General features: G+C 40.9%; 2 protein-coding genes across 6 annotated transcripts in view; one reads left to right on the top strand and one right to left on the bottom strand.

Moving 5' to 3' along the window:
* The window catches only part of ZMAT3 (zinc finger matrin-type 3), a 54,583-nt gene extending 38,154 nt beyond the window's left edge, over positions 1 to 16,429 (bottom strand). Inside the window, exon 1 of one of the 5 annotated variants that reach the window (XM_069104822.1) lies at positions 16,286 to 16,429. The gene's annotated coding sequence lies outside the window, so the exon portion shown is untranslated. Of the gene's footprint in view, positions 1 to 1,635; positions 1,745 to 1,890; positions 2,259 to 7,771; positions 7,895 to 16,285 lie in introns of those variants that run through there. The other 4 variants (XM_069104819.1, XM_069104820.1, XM_069104818.1 and 1 more) reach the window with 4 other exon arrangements.
* The window catches only part of MFN1 (mitofusin 1), a 468,570-nt gene that overhangs the window by 182,198 nt on the left and 268,366 nt on the right, over positions 1 to 18,006 (top strand). The gene's annotated exons all lie outside the window — the stretch shown is intronic.

Below are 18,006 nucleotides of genomic sequence, written 5' to 3'. Positions count from 1 at the left end.
CCACACACACACACAAGCACTCCAGACACAAAGATTTAAAATAATAACATGTCAGATGATTCCCTCCATCAGGTTAATCCCCTCAGCTAAATCAGGCAGAAACCTAACTGAGCAGATGGAGGGCCATCAACCCAAAGGCAGAAGCAGATGAGGACTTTTTTTAATGGTAGAAGAACTAAAGAGATTGACTAAGAAGGAAAAAAAAAGTTTAACGTAACAGTGAATATGTGATACTGAGAAGTTCACAGTGAATGTCATCAGGAAAGCTGTCTTAATACTAGTCGGTGTCAACTATAATACAAAACCAGGCTACAAACAGAAAGGGTCAAAAAAAAAGGCAGGGTCAGTTTGTGAGAAATTTCCAAAAAAAAAGAAACTGAATTGCTAAAGAGAAAGTTCGGCACAAGCCTTGATTTTTGTTTCCTTTTGTTTTTGTTGTTATTTTAACTCATTCCTTTTTGGGGGAGGACCCGGGGAAATTCTAAGATGTGTCGTCTCCTGTGTGGTCAGCTTCTCTTCAAAGGGGGGAAGGGTCCTCTGAGCCTGCAGAGGTAGAGTGGGGCCTGCTTGCCTCAGGACGAGTCAGTCACCCTAATCCAAAGCAGCCTTACCAGAATAAGGATTTACCCATTACCAGATTTATTTTTAACACTTGCTGTATAATTGGATTTTTAAAAGGAAAAAAAAAAAAGGATTTCATCTGGTATATTGGCAATGTTACTTCTAAAAATACACACAGAGAGAACAACTACATCCCGGGTTGGAGGGTTTGAACAAGGTAATATTAAAACATAAAATATCTAACACTGAGTGTTAAAAGAATGCATGGGTAAAGAAAAACGGAGCCTGTAAGCACACAGCACCTACCTTAGTACAAATACTGTATTGGGGGCAAAAGGCTTGCTATGGTAACTTAGATAAGTTTTTGTCAGCTCTTAAAGACTATCGAATCTAGTGACTGAGGGAGAAAAAGAGTCAGAGATTTCTCGATGGAAGGAATATTAGCCTTCATCCATCCCAATCCTCCTTCTTCGCCTCCCCGCCCCCTTACCAACATTTTACTAAAATGAAAAGAACCGAGGCCCAGAGGAATTAATTAATTCACTCTGGGGTGGGAAAATCACTACTGCCCAGGGTAAATGGAAGTGCCTAAAGGTCACCACCCTCCTAGCTTCCAAAACTCAGGGCCTTTACTTTGGACTGAAGCCAATAGCTTTTTTTTCCCCATTCGGTCCCAAGGTATTCACGGAGGGTAGGTGAAAGAAAATGCTGGTCTCCGCCCCAAGGAGTCCAGGTATGATTGATTACTCGGTCGGGGAGCCTAGAGATAAGAAGGGAAAAAGGTGGAGAGGACCGAGGCGTTACTCAGAGGTCACCACAGGCACCCAAAAGTAGACTAAGCTGTTCAGACCAAGGTGAGGAATGGGCAAGCCAGTCTCAGGAGAGAGGCCGTGGTCCTCCAAGGATAGCTTTTGGGGAGAACAGGGTTCCAGTTTTAGCAACAGTGGCTCCTACCCACAAGCAGAGAGAGACGGTTGATTTCTTCCACCCAGGTAGTATCAAAGCCGGGCAGGGTTCAGAGTCAGATGGCGTTTTAAACTCTCAGGATGTCCTAGGGGCTATGCAAACACACACCTGAATCCCATGAAGCAGCCACCCAGCAGGCTGGAAGGTGCAAGCCCAGCGCCACCACCTCACCTGGGGAGGGCGGGGGGGTATTGCAAGCAAACAGCACGCGCAAGACGCCCGAGACAAAAACAAAAGTCACGTGGAGCGCCCGAGAAAAGCCCCGGCCCCCGGCAGCGTCCACCCCCACGGTCCGGCTCATCGGGAGAGCGGTGCGGAGCGCCAAGCCCCGAGCCCAACGATCCCCGTCTGCATCGCACTTACTGGGGCGCCAGGGGCCGGCTGCGGCTCAGGCACCGCGGCTGAGCTGGGGACCTCCGTGCGCCCCGAGCCGGACCGCCCTGCACATCCCCGACCAAGTGAGGCGAAGAGCTCGGGCCGCCTCCGCGCCCTCCCCGGCCGCCCAGGGCTCGCGGCTCCGGCTCCGGCTCCGGCTCCGGCTCGGGCTCCGGCAGCGCTCGGGAAAGCCAGCGCCACCGGACACGGATGGAAACAGCTGCAGGAAGTGACTGCGGAGGAGCCGGGGAGGAGGAGACGGAGGAGGAGACTGAGACCGGCTGACTGGGGAGGGGGCGAGCAGCCCCGAGGAAGGAGGGAGGGAGGGAGAGAAGGCCGGGCTGCCGAGTCAGAGGAGGGGGAGAAGGGGGAAGAAGCGGAGGAGGGAGGGACGGAGGGAGAGAAGGCCGGGCTGCCGAGTCAGAGAAGGGGCAAGAGGGGAGGGGAAGAAGCGGAGGAGGGAGGGAGGGAGGAAGGGAAGGAAGAAGAGGAGGAGAAAAATAAAGGGAAGGAGGTGGGACCAGGAGTAGAAGGGGAAAACGGGAAGGGGGAAGAGAAGAGAGGCGGAGGAAGAGGAGGAGCAAGAACTGGAGCCACCAAACCAAAGAATGGGAGGATAAGGCCGCCCTGGCTGTGACCGTGACCCTGAACCTGACTCCAGAGTAGTCTGCGCAGCCCGGAGCCCGGGGCCACAGCTCTGGTAGCTATTCGGAGTCTGTAGAACCTAACTTAGGCTCCTTGAGGGCAGGAACTGTTTCCTTTTTGTCTTGATGTGCTCAGTCTAGCGCGGTGCCCGCCACAAGGTGGGCACTTCTTGTTGGTGGATTTCATTCACAGGGAAGAACCATCACCCTGCGTGCCAGGATAGGGAGTAAAAAATAATAGCTTTTATATAGCGCTTTAGAACAAAGTTGGCAAAGCACTTTGCAAATATTTTTTCGCTTTATCCTCACAACAACCCTGGGAAGTAGATGCTATTAATATCCCCATTTTATAAATACAGGAAAGGAAACAGGGTTAAGTGACTTGCCCAAGATCACGAAGTTAGAGCCTTGAGGTCGAATTTGAACTCTAATCCTTCTGACTCTAGGTCCAGTACTCTAAAAATAATAACAGATCCCTCCCCAACAAAAACTTTTATAATAACTGAAATTTCTATAACTCTCTGAAGTTTGCAAAAGCTGTATGTGAACAATTAATTCCACGTGTGACTTACTGTCCCAGATTAAGGATCTTTTAGGTCTATCCGCAGCACCAAGCACCATGCCTGGTACAAATTTTGGATTTATGATGACCTGTGATTTCATTAGTGTCAGGAACTCATGCTGTGGAAAACTCTACTGATAAAGATTGTCAACTATCCTACAATAATACCTCTATTTATTATTATCATCATCTCCATTTTACAAGTAAGATAACTGAGTGAGGTTACTCAAGTGAACTAGTCATGAGTTAAAGCTGGGATTCGAATCCAGTTTTCTTCTGATTCCAGATCTAACAATTTCCCACTTTTCTTCATCTCTTCTTATGTGCCCAGCATATTGTCATAGGACATAAAGATGTTTAATGTGTGTACCTTGATAATAACTGTCAATTTGGAGTGGTGGGTTTTTTTTAACATGAAAATTGATAAAGGGTTGATTGCAACTTGTTGCAAGCAGATAACTTAAGTTACCTGCGGTAAATAGACCTGTCTCTGGGCTTAAGTATTTGGATGAGACTCTTCTGGTAGAGCCCAACAACCCCACCCTGATCCTGCCTGGTATTCCCTAAAGTAATTGAAAATTCCATTGTGTCTCAATCTACAGAATGGGTGACTGATCATAGGTTAGATAAATACCTCTAAGTTGTTTATTGGATTTTAAGAGGATAAGTTTAAAGAACATCTTTCCTGGCATTTTTCTTACAAAGAATACATACGTACATATCCTTAAAGCTGGAAGGGAACTAAGATATTTAATACATGTCATGGTATAGTATGTAAAAGTAATATTTTATATGAAATATTTCATGGATTTGCTAGCCTTCACAACAACTTTCTATTCCATTCAACAAAGATTTATATGAGAGGCACTAGGAAAGGCAAAAATGAGATAGTCCCTTTCTTTCAGGACCTTACATTCTGCTTCTAATTTGTGACAAGAATAGGCATAGTTTTATTTGACTGTTTGACTATTGCAGACAAAAATTATATTCCCAACAAGAAAGGGGATAGATACAATCAATAGTCAAAAACACTGGATTGTATTAGGCTTATTTAGTCAAGAAACTCATAGTATGATTATAGTAGTCCAGATAACTCATTACTAAAATTCTCATTGGAAAAATATGTATGTGTGTATATTTATTTATATATATACATACATGCATACATATGTATGTGTGTGTATATCCTTGATACTTTGAGGTTTCCATGATCTCACTAATGTGCATCCTCCCTTCAGTGCTACCAATCACAAACCATCCATGCCTGCCCATGGGTTTCTTTCAATCAAGAATTCATTCTCCCATTTTCCTTTTCTCCTTCTCAAATGGATGGAAGAGGCTGAAGATAGATTTGGGTCAAAGGCAAGGAGAGAGAAATCCCTTTTAATAGAATTTGATGTTTAGTATTCTGGGGTGCCACCTAAATTTATTCAATGAACTGAAGAAACCTCTTTCTTCATAAGCTTTGTCTCATTTCACTTTCTCAAACCCCCTAATCTCAGAAGTTTAAATAAACATCAATGTTACTGGCTATAAAATGTAATATTTAACAAATAATACCGATATATATTTGATCATTTGAACAATGTATCACAGTGAGAAAGACCACAGTCAGAGTTACCTCTAACCATCAACTTTTAACTACTGACTCTTATCGGACTCTAGCCTACCATTCAAATCTCAGAATGGTAGTGTCTGTCAACAGTTCCTTTAGAAGGTACTCTAGCCTTCTCTGCAGCATAAAGTAAACAGTTCTCTCTGGAAATGTCTCTTTAGTCTTTCTCAAAAGACAATAGTTAACTCCCTCCATCTCTCAGGAAAGTTTTCTTAGCCTTTCTGTCTATAACTCACATAGTTTCTCTTGGGCAGCTTAGCTAGCACATCAGAAGCAGAACTTGAATCCAGATCTTCTTATTTCCAAGGCTGAACTTCTACACTGCATTGTTTCCCAAATCTTATTCTTAATGGACTTAATTCCAAAACCTTTCATTGCTTTTACTTATTTCTCCCAGGTCCTGTCCAAGTCAGAATGCTTCACTGTCAGTTTTGATATACCTGCAAATCATTTTGAAAATATGGAGTAACATTTCAGGATTTTATTCTAATGTCTGGAACTTCTTTTTGCTTGGGACATCAGTTCCTAAGAATTCCATTTATTGTTCGGTGTATTTCCAACAGGGTCTTCTTTTTATACATCCTGCTTCATTTTGAAAGGGAAAGATTTCCTTTTCTATCTAGCAATTAAAATTCTAACTTTTGTTAATGTTAGGCATAGCACCCAGCACCGGAGGATACTTTGAGATAGCCATCTAACTCTGTTGTGTGCATCTTAGGCTTGCAGAGGAACTCACTGCCTTAGCTCTGCCCCCTTCATGGGTGATACTGATGTCTTGATGTTAGTCTAGGATTTGTTTCTGTATCATCTCCTCAAAAGTCAAGCATGCCAACTCTACATTCCACCCTGGAGTACACTTATGTCCAACTGGTCCGCAGTTGTAATAGAATATATAGCCCTGTCTGTATGACTTGGCACTGTTGGTGTTCTTACGTCATGTTGCTGTAAATTCTAGTCCCAAGAGTCTTTCAAAAAGAAGTTCTGTACATTCTTCTATTTTTCAGTAGCCATGGTACAATGGGAAAAACCCTAACTCTGGAGGCCCTGGGTTCAAATTTTGTCTCTGTTAATTGCTATATTATGACTTGGACAACTAATTTTGCCACTCTGAGCCTCAGCTTCCTCATCTGTAAAATGAAGCTATTGAACTAGATGACTTCCTTCTCCTCCAGTTCTAAACCTATATCCTATGAACATGAGCCTCTGCCTTCAAGTCTATTAATCTGAGGTGGGGGGAGGGTGCCCTCAACTTGTTTTCCTAACCCATTCTTAAGATGTTTAGGAGGGCATTTTCCATTGCCTCAAACTGCTCTGTACACATTGAAGTTCTTCCAGAAATAATTTTGTTGTCTTCAGAAGCTTATTATGCCTAATCTTCAGTTTCCTTCTTTCAGGTCTAATTTGCACACCAGGTACTGTAATTAGATATATCTATAGTTTCCCTGGCATCTAGCAACTCAAAATAACAACAACAAAAATAACAATCATCTACCATTTACATAGCTTTAAGGCTTGCAAAGCACTTTGTATATATCATTTCATTTAGTCCTTAAGACTCTCGGAGGCAGGTACTATTTTTATGCCCACTTTACAGAGGAGGAAACTGAAGAAGAAAAAGGTAAGCGACTTCATAGTCACAGAGCAAGTGTCTGAGGAAGGATTTGAACTCAGGTCTTCCTGACTCCAAGTCCAGCACTCTAGGAGGGGCCAGCTAGCTAGTTCTTAACTAAGTCTAACAGCATCTACTCTTCTGACTTCATTGTTCACTCTACTCCTTAGCTCTGGAGCAGTCTGTCCTTCATGACAGAAGGTGCAGAGGAGCTGAACAGAATAAGTTCACTGCAAACTCTGCACTGCCAAATTGCATCACTAACCTATCCAAGCATTCCTTAACATTGGGGTCTTCTGATTTTGGACCACATAAGGGATCAAAAGTTAGTCTCTAATGATTTTCTATTAGTCTCAATTCTCCACATCACTTGTATGCCACTGCTGTTATTTTTTTAAGTGTCATGCCACATCTAGGTCTTGAATGTTTCCACTCTAAATGGGACTGGCAGCTCTCCTAAGAAGTTTTTACCATGGCTTCTGGTTTGTATCCAGTCTCCTCTCCCCAGATATCAAGTCACCTCCCCCACTGCCCATATACAGGCATCTCCTAATGTCTTCAGACAAGTCATTCCTCTGCAGGAGGGCTTTGAACTTAATTCTAGATCTTCCTTGTTTGTGAGAGATCTGGTGACCAGTTTCTTAGTATTTTCCCCAAATTCTACTTCTCCACAGATGATAAAACAGTTTCAACTAAGTTACAGACCATACATGTGACTGTTTCTATCCTTATTGGGTTCATTAAGTACTTTGCATCTCTCCAAATCATTCACCACACTACAAATTTACCTTCTAGGTTTTTGTTCTCCTTGCCATGTGGCATTCTTAGTATCAGAAATCCCATATGGTGATTCAGTTCTAAAGCTTCTCACCAATGTTCCAAAGACTCCAAACAGTTACTCCATTGAGGGAGGGGGGGTTATTTTGTTTCCTATTATTGTTTTAGCTAAAATTACAATAGATAAGCAATAGATATCAGTACTTAACATAACACTATACAAGAGGGATACAAAATAATGCTATATTGTCATAAGAGTCATGGTACAATGAAAAAAAAATTGGGTCTGATCAGAAGGGAACCCCAGCAGGAATGAAATAATGATGATGATGATAAAGTCCTTAATTCCAGTCAAAATAAATTTCCCAAATAGTCCCTATCCAAGAAGTCCTGCATGTGATGTACACTTCCCAGCAGCAGAGGGTGCTCTGGCACATCAGCCACACTGTGCTCTTGGGTTCACTACACAGGTGATATCTTATGTCAGTCTAGGGACTGTATTAGTACCATCATCCAATCAAATAGCATGGCTTGAGCCCCCATTCCACTAACTCCTCCAACTTGTCCTTTACCTGATGAGTTTCACTGAAAATCATTTACAAAGACATGCCTTCAATCAGAATAGCAGAAAAATTAAACTGGATTGAAAACAATGGACCCACCAGATGCATCAGCCTGCAAGCCTTTAGGTTCTCTCTACCAACCTTCCAAAAGAAGAGCAAGGAAAATCTTGAAGTTCTTCCCCATCACTCAAATCTAAGTCTGGGTCAGGTTTTACTCAGAACTTTTCACTCACAACCACACCCCGTGCACAGTAATCAACTTTTGTCTATGCAATGTAGGAACACGGAAGGCTTTGTTGGTCCCTTCCCAGGGAGGTACCAGATGTTGAGCAAGCACTGGTTTCACTTTCAGGCTTTGGGGCTTCCCCTCCCCAATCTCCAGCTTGCATTCTCTGTGGCTAGTAGCTTTAAGCATTTAACTTAATCTCTGTCCCTTTAATGCTGAGCAGGTTTATGGAAGCCTGATGGTCCAGGTCAGTAATCTGAGCTCCTGGGGAGACTGAGGCTGCTGGATCTCTTGGGTTGGGAAGTTCAAGCCTGCAGTGGGCTAGGCTGATCAGGTATCTGAACTAAGTCTGGTACCAAGAGGGTGAATGCCCAAAACCCAGAACCTAATCTCCCTGGGGAATAGAGAACATCTTAAAAAAAAAAAAAACAGGCAAGTCTGAAGCAATTTCCTGAAAGGATGTATAAACAGTTTAGGCATCACAGTCTCACTAGGGCAGATGAAGAAGAAGCATGCACAAGCTGTTATGAGCAGGGCATCACCTCCCCACCCTTGATCATTACGTTCAAAATCAATCTCCCTTAAAAAAAATTTATTTCTGCCCCAGTTCATCCCTGTCACTCACACAAACATGTTTCCAGCCATGAGGCTTATGACTGGAGCTCTCTGGGAGGGGCATCAGTTACTACATTCAAATAAGACTATAAATTTAAGCATTTTGCAGGCTTTAAAGCACTATATAAATGCTACCTGTTACTGTTGTGGTTACTGTAATTATATATTCATAGGCTACCAACCATGCCATCACTGTCCTCTAAAGTAAAACTAGAACTTATTGATTAATATCATTGATCACATAAGGATACTTAGGGCTACACAAAATTGAAATGAAAACTTGTGACCCTACCAGAACTGGTTTTAATATTAGTTTCTCTTATCCCCCCCCCCGCAAAATATTACTATAGGGATAGGCATATCGATAAATACATATATATCTTATCCTTCCCCCCCAAATTACCTTGCATATATTTCATATGAACATATAAATATAATGTGTCATTTCATAGAAATACAATATATTTGGGTTTTGAATGAAGGAATGATGACTTAGTGACTAAAGCTAGCCAAAAGGAAACTGGACTACCTTAGGAAAAAAGAGTGTTCCCTCCACGAGAGGTGGTCAAGCAGAAGACAGATGGCCACTTGTGGGGAAATTGTAGAGGGTATTTCATGTTTCAGGTATGGCTTGGATTAGATACCTCTAATGTCACCTCCATCGATGAGACACCGTGATTGTACAATCTTGTCTTACCTTGTAGGGTTTCTGGTGGCCACCAGCAATGACAGATTTCCTCTTCCCCTTTTTAAGTGCAATTTCTTATTCACCTATTAAAATAAATTTCTTTCTCTTCTTGACTATCATAGGAATTTAGTCAGTCAGTCTACTCTCAGGTCTATAGGATGTGGCTAACAAAGTAACTAGACTGGTTTCACTAAGGCACACTTTAAAATCTGCCATCAGCTAATAATAACCAGGGTGGGTTTTCCCAGCCAATGCAAGTGAGCCCTTCCAGCTGGCCAGCAGTCCAACTCCTCATGGACAAAGCAGAACATTCTTTATCCATTATGATTTCACATTTCTATGGCGCTTCAAACTTTACAAAGTGCTTTCCTAATAATGCCAGTAGTATTATCTCCATTGTTCAAAGGAGAAGGGAAGGTTTCCCTATAGATGGCAAGGACTTTTAGATGCTACTGATTGTGGATAACATTGTTAATTGCATTAAGCCCTATAAGACAGAGCTTCCTAAATGAGATCATAATCACTCTAAAGGAGGGACTCTTAACCTGGCACCCATGAACCAAGGTTTATTTTTTTTTATTATACTTTGGTAACTATTGCAATATAGTTTGTTTCTTTGCAATCCCACACATTTGATGCATTAAAAATATTATTTGGAGGAGGGGTCCAAAGACTTCACCAGACTGACTACCAAAGGGGTCCAATACACACACACACACACACACAAACACACACACAAAGTTAAGAACCCTTGCTGTAAAGAGTCTGGCCAATATGTCCACATAAAACCAAGTGAATAAAGAATGATTGTTCTCTGGGCTTTGATAAGAAACTGAATGAATACATTATAAAGCTTGCCCATTACTGTGTGTGCATACATTCATGTGTGCATGCATGCTTGTATGTTGTTCACTCAATAAAACTGTATTAAGTGTCTCCTAAGTGCCAGGCATTGTGCTAAGTGCTGGAGATTCAAAGAAAGGTAAAAAGGCAGACCCAGGATTCAAGAAGCTCACAATCTAATGGGGAAGACAATATGCAAGCAGCTGTGTACAAACAAGCTACAGACAGGATAAAGTAGAAATAATCAACAGAGGGAAGGTACTGGAATTAAAGGAGCTTTAATTAAATTAAAATTAAAGATCAGTCAGTGTGTCCCTGATAGAGATATTTACACACTTATACACACAAACATCACATAGGCACTGCAAATGAAAGATGAAATGAACCTAGAGTTGATTGAGAAAAAGTGACAGAATTAACTTTAGGAAATTACAAAGTGTTTCTGATGACCCAAACTTCTTGAAGCAGAAACCCATTATTTTAATACCAATATGCTTTTGATATGTTGAAGACCTATCAGTCATAGAGCACTATAGGCCCCAAAGAATTTAACTTGAAGCTTGTCCACTCAAAAGGCAATGGAAAAAAAGCATGGGGGCCTTCAGCAGGTTGTAAGAATTAGGAAGTGAGAAAGGATGCAATCAAGGAAATGTATCACTGGAAAAGAAGATGATACAGTCACATGGCAAGAATACCAGATAACTTGTGGATGGTCCTGGAACTCCACCAGTAGCCTGATGTTAATAAGGATAAGAATTTATGGGCAGAATTGATCAAGAAAAGAGAGATGGGTAAGCCTGGATGGGCTACTAGCTACATCTCTAGCAGAAATACCCACATCAAATTTCATTTGATAATTTGCATATTTGTAAATGAAGACATTGAGGCATAGAGGGGTTAAGCCATTTGCCTCAGGTCCCAGTAAGATCAAAGATAGTATAGGAACCCAGGTCTCCTGGTTTAAGATCTGGCCCTCTTTGAACTCTATCACACAGCTTCACCAGTGGGGGGGGGGGGGGGGGGAGGGAGGCAAGGAGGAGAGAAAGGATAGTTCATGCTTCCTTGAACTCTGAGCTGATTAACTTTTAAATTCCCCTAGGATGAAGTAGGTATATTAATCCCTTCCACATCTTGGGTTTAAGGGAATGATGCCCCCATGATCTGGAAAATCTGCGTAAAATTTTTTGACCCTCCTGTCACACCAGAGAAGAAGTCTGAATTTTTTCTTTTTCTTTCATGGGTGTTTATAGTACCTCATTGTAAAATTTGAGTTGAATACAATACTATGTATGTATTTTATGCATTTGAATTTCTAAACTTTTTCTGTGTGGTCTGCTGGCCTTCATATGTCATCTGCAGCTTCCACAAAACTTCTCCCCCCACCACCAAAAAATTCCCATTTAATATTTTATGCCAACCCATGATATATCAAAACTGTAATAGGGAATGTTGCAATGTGGAAGGGATAACTGAATTCAAACTTTGCAGATAGTTATATTCTTTTTTTTTTTTCTGGTAGGAGATATCACCCATTCAACCTGACATAGTAGTTAAAGTCCCAGACACGTAGAAAGAAAAACCCAAGTTCTGATTCTGACTTTTACTGGCTGTGTGACAATAGGCAAGTTGCTAAACTCCTCTGAGCCTCAGTCTCTTCATCCGTAAAAATGGAGGTAACAATACCAGTAGTATCTACCTCACATGGATATTGTGATTCTCAAATGGAGGCACGCATAATAATTCACTTTGCAGAACTTAGAAGCATTATATCAATATCAGCTATTGTTATTCATTACAAAGATGCACATTGAAGTTTAGCTCTAACCTAATTGATTGGTGGGAGGATGAGCTAGGGGGTCAGAAACTCTCCAGTTACTTTTATCTACCTTGCCTAAAAGGACAATGCTTCTGTTCTAACTATGCTACTCTATTTGCCTAATGAAATAATGTAACAGCCATCCCCATTTCCATTTTTCTTCCATTTCAGGCAATGATTTTTTCCCCTCTGATCTGTAGGAAGAAATGACCTTCAACAAAGCAATCACCAATATTCTTTGGTCAAAAATTGTTTGTGGGCACTGGAGACTTGGTGTGAAGGGGGAAATCACAAGAATGAACTTTGTAATGGAGCTGAAGCATGGCCTGTCAGAGGAAGCTCTGAGGGGCCTCAAACCTTGGATGGGCAGGAAACCCTTCTTCCTGAGTCTCTTCCGCCACTGTGAGTCCTAGCTTTAAAAACAACTGACTCTTGCATTTGTCTTGAAAGTCTCAGAATGAGGTCAGAACTGCCCTACCCAGCTAGCATTTCCTTCAGTACCAATCTAAGAATTCTAAAAGTACCCTGAAGTCTAGCCCCATGGCATCCTATTCCAGAAGAAGCAAGACCCAGAATCTTAGATTTAGAGCTAGAAATGACCTTAGGATGGGCCTAATCTAGCCCCCTCATTTTAGAAATGAGAATACAAAGACCCAGAGGAGGGTCATTATATCACAGATAGAAGTGACTTGTCCCTATCACACAGATAGTAAGTGGTATGGCTAGAATGCAATCCCAGACGTTCCAGCTCTAAGGCCAGTGCTGTTATTTTATGTTAAATGATATTAATGATGTTTCCTCACCAGATCATCTGCCCAAAATCACATGAGTTTCTTCCATTAATACACAGGTCCTCAATGAATGCTACACTGAAATCCTCACCTTCTACTGCTCAATATATGATGGCACATCCACATAATATTCTCCCAGTTTTGACTCTGATTTTTTTTTTTACTTTTTATTCTAGTTATCCAACTACCTAATAAGGGTTTCAGAAGCAGTACGGTATAGTACAGGGGTGGGGAATTTGTGACCCTTGAGGCCACATGTGGACCTTTAGGTCCTCATGTGTGACCCTTTGACTAAATCCAAACTTCAGTCAAAGGGCTGTACTTGAGGACCTAGAGGAACACATGTGGCCTCAAGGCCACAGATTCCCCACCCCTGGTAGTATATAGTCAGTTTTGCTAGGTTCAAAATTTGATTTCAAACTTTTATGTGCTAGACAGTGGCTGTGTAACCTTGAGTAAGTCTTTAAACTTTAATCTTAGTACCCCCATGCAATTCTCTGAGTTGATCAATTATAGAAGGGGTGTCAATCAGCACTGGTAGAAAAGATTCCTGATTGGGAACTCTCTGCTCCAATAAAAATCATAGGTCTAATTAAGGGGGGTGGGTACTCCTACAACACCAAAAATCTACTTATTAAAATGAACATCACATAGGATTAGTATGATTGTACGAGATGGCAGCAAATCATTAAAAGGCCATGATAAATAGACATCCTTGTGGCCCTGGGAGTTTCTTGGTCATATGAGAATTCCACATGCTCACAAAGGGAACCAGAGGCAAGGCACAATAAAAGACATTACTCACATATTATAGCAAGTCATTTATGGGTTTTGTTTATGAATTATCAAATTCAGTGAGCTTGAAAATGCAAATAATTCTAATATTAGGAAACTGGCTGAAAAGTCTGATGACCTACTCCCTATTCCATACAAATCCATGGGTTTTGGACTGATTTCAGTCTCAGGCATCCTGGTTTCTAATGAGAGGGCTTTTCACACTTTTCTGCTTATCAAATCCCTCTACCCCATGCTCTGCTGAAAAAATTAGTTAAGCCTTAGGTTATAGTTCATGTCACATATACTTCACATGTATTTCCCCATAAGGGAGAGGGTCTCATGCCTGATTCACAATGTGCCATGTGATTCAGGCATGAAACAGGTATTTATTCCTATACAATCTGTTTAGAAATGCTAAACATAAAAAGACTCATAGCAAGCATTAACAGAATAACTTAAAATAAGACGCAGTGATTTATAACTACTGCTAGAATACACTAGAAACTAATACTTGAACATCATCAGAACATGCAGTAAATCAGGGGGTTGATAAGGCATTTTGCATTTCACCTTGGTGCTACACTGTCCAAACAACATTCAACCCCTGTGTACAGGTAAGCAAGAACACCAATCAGGAGACTAGTGCCATAATGTAGACAAGAAGTAATGAGAGCCTCCTTGGACGAAGATGGTGGTTATAGGAGAGGAGAAAAGGGATCCAATGCAAGGGATGTTGAAGAAATAGAAAGGAAAAGATTTAGCGACTAGAGTGAGGATGATAGGGAGAAAAGGAATGGTGATGCCTTCAACAGAAATAAGGAAGTTTGAAAAAGGGAAGAGTTTTCAGGGAAAAATAATTGTTTAGCTTTGGACAAGTTAATCTCTCTGAACCTCCATTCTTTCATTTACAAATGAAATAAGAATAATTTCACAATTACCTCCTAAGTTAGTTGTGAGGCTTAAGAGAGAATATGGGTAAAGCATTTTGCAAAGCTTAAATAACTATGTAAATATCTGCAATTATAATAATAATGATGATAATTGCTGAGATTTATACAAAACTTTAAGGGTGGAAGGTTGACAAAGCACTTTTTAAACATTGTCTCACTCCTTCCCCAGAAAATCCTTTGAAGTAGACTCCATAGGTATAGCGAGGTTCCGAGAGATCAAGTGACTTGTCTACAATCATACAGCTATGAAATACTAGTAATAAGATTTGAACCCAGGGAAAATGCATAGAGACACATTTTCAAATTTATTAACATTTTTTTCATCATTTTAAGTCAAGAAAATCAATAAAACAATAGGTCAAGTCCTGGTTTGTAGCATTTGCCGATTTCTAAGGTGCAAGTGCTCACTTTAGCAATTGGCTCCATGAGATGACTCCAGAGCAACCTCAAAGAGCTCACTACATCTAGTCTGCTCTGGGCACCAGAACCCACAATCTTCTTGCCAAGCTACAGGGCATGTACTCCTCCCCCTCCCTTCCCATTCCTTTCTTCCTCTAGCTCCCAGAGCCAACTCAACCCAATTTAATTCTTCTGAAAAGGTCACATCATATGATTGCCCTTAGGTCTATTCCCCAAGCCCTTTGACTTCCCCTTTCCTGGGCTACCATTCCCCTACATGTCTTGTTGCCCCTTCCTATAATGCAGGACAGCTAGGTGGTACTATGGACAGAGCACTGGCCCTGGAGTCAGGAGGACCTGAGTTCAAATCCTGCCTCAGACACTTACTAGCTGTGTAACCATGAGCAGGTCATTCAACCTGGTTTGCCTCAGTTCTTCATCTGTAAAATGAGCTGGAGAAGGAAAAGACAAACCCCTCTAGTATCTTTGCCAAGAAAACTCCAAATGGGGTCACAAAGAGTCATACATGACTGAAATAACTAAATACCAACTATAATGCAAGCTGTAGTTTTTCTTTACGTGGCTCCCCCAGCACCCAACAAACAGTAAGCTCTGAATAACTGCTTCCTCATTTATCCATTCATTATATAGGGGCAGTCAGTAGGGTGCTGGGCCTGCAGTCAGGAAGACCTGAGTTCAAATTCAGCCTCAGATGCTTACCAGCTATGTGACCTTGGGCAAATCACTTAGTCTCTGTTTGCCTTAGCTTTCTCTTTTGTAAAATGTGAATAATAGTACCTGTCTCTTAGGTATCTAAATGTTTTATATCCCACTATATAAATGTTAATTGTTACTATTGTTGTTGTTGTATATATAGATTCTAAAGAGACTTTTGAGATTATTTAGTGTGACTCATTTCAGTCATCTGTGGCAACTGTGACACTTGGCCTCTTGGACCACCATTCTGCCAACATTTGCCTTGGTAATGGATTTTTTCTTTGTTGATTATCTCTGATTCATCCTGTGTGTAGCTTATTTGTACGTGGTTGTTTGCATTTTGTCTCCCCCAATATACTGTGAACTCCTTGAAAGCAGAAACTGCCTTTTGCCTTTCTTTGCATGCCCTTTAGCATAGTGCCTAGTACACAGCAGGCACTTAATAAATACTTACCACCTGTGCTAAGTGACAGAGATACAAGCACAAAGAATGAAATGGTCCTTTCTCTCAGGGAGCTTACACTTGCACTGGTTGGGCGTGGGGGTGATAAATGTAATATCTTCATGACATCAAATCTCCCAAGGTGGTATTTTGAGAAATGTGTTAAGAGAATGGCTTGAGGTAGGATAGAAGGTGGAATAGCATTCCAGTTGCATTTTTGAAAGTTCTAGTTAATTTCTTCCCTATTTGATGGGTTACAGGCTACTCAGGTCACATTCCACAATAGCTCCAATTGAGCAGTTTGGTTTTTTGGATAGAGGGTAGGACCTGAAGTCAGGAAGATACTTACCTCAGATACTGCCTTGTGTAACTTAGGGTAAATCACTCAATCTCTCGATCTCAGCTTCCTTTTTTTTGTGATATGAAGATGGTCTCTAAGGTTCTTCCATCTCAAAATCTATTATCCACTTTCAGGTCCTTCTTAACCCACAGTTCTCACATCACTGACTTGGTCCACACTCCCTGAACTTCTTTAGTCTTAGTATCATATTACTATCATAAATCTCATTTAGTTAGCTTCACCTATGTGTCATAATTCATTCACATACATGCACATTTATTAGCATACATACATATTCCTTTTTCTCAATTTACTACAAGCAGCTCTAGAAACAGAGTCATTGTCATCAAAATAATATTAATATCAAAGGCTTGTAGAATTTGCAATTGGATAGTCATCCTGAACACAATACTTTAAATTTATACAAAGTTCTAGTTTGCAGACTCCTTTCACATACATTATTTCAAAAAAATTGAGCCTCAGAATTTCAGTTATCTAACTTTTTACTCTGGGGATTAAAGATAGAGGTCTCATGTCCTGAAGTCTTACCACAAAACTCCTTTCTGCTGGTTTTATTTTGCAGGATCTCCCTATCAAACTATATAACCAGCAATACATTTCTAGTGATGGCAAGAGCTAGTCAGGGGTCACGTAATGCCCATTTAGAAGCTATGAATGTCAATGTTTTCAGATAGCAGAGTGAAATATTCCCCATTCTTCTTTCTCATGCTATCCTCTCTCAGCTCCATGCCTTTGTTCATGATACGTTCCATCTCTATCTGTTGAAATCCTTTCCTACTTCAAGTCCCAGTCCGGATGCCAGCTCCTGTATGAAACCTTCTTTGGTGCCCCCAGAGGAAATTTTTTTCTCCCAGAATCTGGAACTAAAGTTTTAAAAACAAATGTTAAAAAATTCTTTGTACATGCAACTGGGAAATAAGATATACAGGCAATGGGGTATAAAATCCATGTTGCCCTACAAGAAAGTAAGGGAGAAGGGGGAAAGAAGGGGATGGGGAGGGATATAAGAGAGGGCAGACTGGAGGAAGGGCTATTCAGTATGTTTGCCGTCTTGGGGTAGGAGGTAGGGCAGAGATGGGGAGAAAATTTGTAACTCAAAATCTTGTGAAAATGAATGTTTGAAAACTAAAAATAAATAAATTCTGAGAAAAAAAAGAAATTTGTTTCTCCCTCCTTAAATTTTTTGTGGCATGTTGTCTGGACCTCTTCTCTGTTCTTATCACATTCTGCCTTAAATTGTAGTTATTTGTGTATATGTCCTTTCTTCATATTAGATTAGAAGCTACATGAAATGAGGAACCACACACACATACACACACACACACACACACTTTATATTTTTAGTGACTAAGACATCTTATAAATTATTAAATATGGATTGGATCGAATTATATTTTTGAACAGTGAAACAAATGATATGCCAATGTTTCCATGTTAGAGTTTTTTTTTAATGTCTTCCTTTTTGAGTATGATTATGAGCTGGTATTTAACACATTTACTGAGTAGGAGGACATTACTACTGTAGTCTTGTAATTTAAAAATTCAACCCTTGTTTTCAAAGGCTGTCTAACAAGGACTTGGATATACCGTAGGGAATCTTGCACTTCTCAAAGGCAAGTGGAGATTTGTGCCTCCACCCAAATATCTGGGACACACCCTATGTGACACTACCTAGTTTGTTGTCACTGGAACGCCCATTGAAAGCATTT

This window comes from Petaurus breviceps, unplaced genomic scaffold (genome assembly GCF_028583685.1).
Source record: "Petaurus breviceps papuanus isolate PSGF00001 unplaced genomic scaffold, PetGlider_PUasm1.0 688, whole genome shotgun sequence".
NCBI lineage: Eukaryota > Metazoa > Chordata > Mammalia > Diprotodontia > Petauridae > Petaurus > Petaurus breviceps.
The sequence above is the reverse complement of the archived record's forward strand: the minus strand, read 5'-3'. Positions and strand labels throughout refer to the sequence as shown.